At 39.9% G+C, this 4404-nt stretch overlaps 1 non-coding gene across 1 annotated transcript; it reads left to right on the forward strand.

The window, feature by feature from the left end:
• Positions 1-671: 671 nt before the first annotated feature.
• Positions 672-744, forward strand: TRNAD-GUC (transfer RNA aspartic acid (anticodon GUC)). Its single transcript has one exon. It is a non-coding gene; the product is annotated as a tRNA-Asp (tRNA).
• The last annotated feature ends 3660 nt before the right edge of the window (positions 745-4404 follow it).

A 4404-nucleotide genomic window follows, 5' to 3' on the forward strand; every position in this document is an offset into this window, starting at 1 on the left:
AATGTTGTAGTTATAAAGGCTGAATCCACAGGTGAATTGCTATGAAGCCTTTCAGAAATGCTGTATTACACCCTAGCAGCGTTTCAGCATCTGCCTAGCTGTGAGCTGTTCTGATGTCTCTCATTGCAGGCTGCCATTTTAATGCAACTTCCTCAGCAGGAAGTCTAGTCTGTGACCCATGTTTTGTGACAAAGGAAATGCTACAGTAATCACCACATAAGTAGATGGGGGAAACAACAGATGAAGCATGGAGTTTGGTGTTCTTAGATAAACTCTGTTGTTTACTAAACTTCCTACACATTTTCCTTACTGTTTTCACAGAATAGCTTGTCAAGAACTTAAGCTGCAAAGGTAACCAAGAACCATTTTATTTCTTTCCTGAATTATCTGCATAACTTCCCTATTTCTGCCTAAATTTTTGCTTTATAGTTTCAGAATGTCATATTTATTCTAATACCTGTAAGCCAAATATTATACAGTCTCACAGACAAAAATACAGACCTGTCTTGAGCTGCCTCCTCCATCACCATCTAGAAATGTAGTAAGTAACTGAGATGAGAAGATACATCACAGAGCCATGGTATGCAACACTGTAATAGGTCTGCAGCAGGACTAGTTGCAGACCTATTGCCCTGGGATGCTTTTAGTCTTATATCCAACATAGAAGGGGAGCCCCTGATGGTCTAGTGGTAAGGGCGCGGCGCTGTCACCGCCGAGGCCCGGGTTCAATTCCCGGTCAGGGCCACTCCCGGGTAGATGGAGCTCGTTAACCCTTAAAGGCAATCCATCTACATCCTAAGGACCTCGCTGCCACCGTCCAAGCTCGCTTGGCCCCGGCAGATGAACCTTAGGATTAAAGGATGGGCTCAGTTCCGCGCACACTGTGTCTCACCTAAAAAATCCAATGCGCAGGCTGGAAGGTGTAAAGACCTTCCCCGGATCTTTGCTCGCGAAGACTGGCCATTAATTATTGTTTATAACATGGATGAGTGCATGTCATTCAAATAATCTTCTTCTTCTTCTTCTTCAATCATTTAAGCCTGGGGTTTGAAATTCTTTAAGATCAGATTATTAAATTATGAAATGACCAGACTGAAAAAAAATTACAAAGCTGTGCAATTTGGTGCATAAGAAGGAAAGCATGCCGACATCATACAATATACTAAAGATGTTTCATAAGTTATGCACTGAGCTCACCTCTTACAAAGGCAGGAAACTAATACGACAGTAACTTTCAGAAGGGTACAGCTTGATATCTGAATCTCCTCTTCTGCATAACACTTATGTAAAAGAAAATAAGAACTGTACTGAGCCATACCAGAAGGTACATGAAGTCCTATATGCTGTCCAACAGTACCTACTGACTACTGAAAGTTATATGAAAAGGACAAACCCAGCACAGACTGTTCAAGTTCCCCATCATAGTGCTGATGGGTACCATAGGGTCACTGAGAGTCATGGCAGGCTTTGCTGGCATGGAATCTCCCGGGAACCTTTGTATCAGACTACTTCTTTTCCACTGCAGAATGCTGAGGAGGATACATGAGCCAATGAAAATTGCAACTGATGAGAAGAGGAAGGTAACAAGATCCTACACAACATTGCTGACGATGTCTTCTCACCTAAATTAACTATTCTTTCTCTGAATATGACTGAGCAGTATTTTCATTAAAACATATGACATTATAGGCTTGCTGTGGCCAGCTCATCCTTTTTAACAATAATCACATTTCCATTCTTTATTTTTTTACCCCTCTAGATCACCTTACCGTCTTCTAAGCTTTCTTCAGAACATGTTCATCATGCTTTTGGTTGTTGCCTATAGGTACCACTGGAATGTAGCTCCATTCAGAGCTACTGAGATTCATTAACTCAGAAAAGTAGACATTTGTCTCTCCATGTACTCTTAAATTCAGCATCATAGTAGACCAATGACCTCACAGATGATGGGTTAGACCCAAAGATCTCTGAGGGTTTCAGGGTAAAAGGTGAATGGAGACACTAACAGCCTAACTAATGGCCCTTTTTATACTTTGTTAGCAACTTTCAAACTCTTATGAGACAAGAATTCTTTTCAGCTCAGGTCAGCAAAGAAACCTGTGGGCATCCCAAATGTGATCTGATCCACTTCCTCATCGTGGAGCCAAAATAGCAAACTGAACTGAAACATCCACGGTTATATAACAGTAATCCCACCATTATCTCTCTGCATTTTTAATAACTTTTTCTCAAATATTTCATTTTAGCTGTACAGAGTTCACTAAATGTCTACACTAAAAAATAGTGGCAGAGAACAACACAGCACTTCATACTATCTGAAATGAAAGCCAGGAGGCTTCCTGGCATAAATACTTGCCCTTAAATCCTGAACTGCTTTTGTACCTTAACCCAGTGTGACTTTGAAGTGTGATCTTGCAGGCAATCACTGCTCTGGCTTCAAGTTGGGCTTTGACTGTAATTTTGGGTCTTCCTGAACATCACTGTCAGATTGTGCACTGAACAATACTGTCATTTTGCTATATACAGACATAAACCAGCTTCACAGAAAGACTACGGTCTTGGAGCATTGAGGACAAAAGACACAGCGGCAAGGCAGATGGGAAAATAAAAAACCCTAAAAAAACCATCTCAAGGGAAGTCTGATTAGAGAGACAGTTCAACAAGTTGTAAGACCCCAGTCCTGAAGCCACAAGTTTAACTGGAAGTCTTACTTTTAAAAATGTACAATACTACAAAAAATTTGCCCATTGAATATTTTGGGATTCTTCAGTTCTTAATACCTAGAGATAACTTAAAGAGAGAACATTGACAAGTTTTCCAAAGACACACTTTTAACATGGGAGAAAATAAGGATATGGCAAAAATTTAAAAGGAGTAACATACCACCAAGTAGAGCATTCTACAAAGCACCGACCTAGCACATGCCAGCCCATACAACTTAGCAGAATCCAACCCATCGGTTTTAAGTTACTCAGAACAGATTAAGAAAAGAGTAAAGACAGAAAAGAGATTAAGAAAAGGAAAAGGAGGAAAGATAAATAAGAGAGAGTGGGAAGAGAGGAAATTATTAAGTAGCTACCACCAAAGAGTCCTATGGAAGTCTGGTTTCACACAAAATCAATAGGTCCCAAAATGAAACACAAGACAAATCCCATGTGCTCCAGCATTTATGTGCTTAGGCCACCTGTGGCCACTCCTCCCAGGCGGGATGTCTAGCACTGACCACTCAGTGCCTTCTAGGTAGGAATGAGGGGTAGTGTAGCCAATGAGTGGCTACAGGGAGTGAGGTGTGGGGGAGTTCCCAGGCTGTCCTATTGACTGGCAGCTGCCCTGGGGCAGCCATGTGCATCAGGCTGCACCACTGATATGTGAATTTCAGGGCTGACCCTTCACCCCCCCCTACACTTCAGTTATTTCCAACCCAATAATAATATAATAATCCAGTGCCTCGCAGACAATGCTCTCAGTGGCAGGAAGTCAGTGTCATTACCTTCCCCAGTAGTTTTGGGGTTTTTTTATGTTTGCTGTGTGTTGGTTGTTTTTAATGTAACCAAAGACATTTACATCACACAGAAGCAGTGTTTTTAACCTTTTGATGGCTGCTCTATAATCAGGCATTCTACAACTGTTGCATTATACTGAAGTGAGCTCTTGAAAAGTAAGTTTTCAAAGAAATTGAGAGAAGAATAGTATTGAGACTGAGAAATTACTAAAGTTCTTTAGCAATGCTGCAGAATCATGGAGAAGATTTATGGAGGCTTTTGAACCTGTGCATAACCACCTGGACTTAAAAGCAATCACAGAAACGTATTTTGAATAACAAAAACGTGTTTTTTGAATAAAGCAGTACCTGAAGTTCTCCATTTTCTTGTTAGTTCAATACTAACAGAGAATGAAAGATGCCTCTGAAAATGTGCAGGAGAAATATTTTACTCCTAAGAAAAGTGAAACTTTTGAAGGATATCATTGTCATCACATGCGCCTCTCAAAGAACAGAATTTCTTTCATTTCTCTAAATTTGAGGAATCTTTGACTGACAGTCACTTAACAAGTCAGCCATGTAATTATGGCACACTGACTGATTCCATTAGAACAGATCAAATAGTGATTGGAATCAAAGATATAAAGCTACTGGAATGACAGCTACAAGATAGAAACCTAGATCAGGAGAAGCAATAAGGACATGTCAAAAAGATATTAGAAGAAAATTGAGATGCAGTTACACTGGATAAACAGATTATCACAAGGGGAAATTAGAAAATGGAAAGACAATATAAAATTAGAAATCTCTTAGAACTGCAAGAAGCCGTGATGGACAGAAAGTGCATTACTTGTAGAAACATGCATAGATTAAACTGTTCAAAATACATATTTTGAGGCTATGAACTTAACCATTTTATAATA

Source organism: Myiozetetes cayanensis, unplaced genomic scaffold (assembly GCF_022539395.1).
Source record: "Myiozetetes cayanensis isolate MyiCay16 unplaced genomic scaffold, myiCay2020 scf7, whole genome shotgun sequence".
Lineage (NCBI taxonomy): Eukaryota > Metazoa > Chordata > Aves > Passeriformes > Tyrannidae > Myiozetetes > Myiozetetes cayanensis.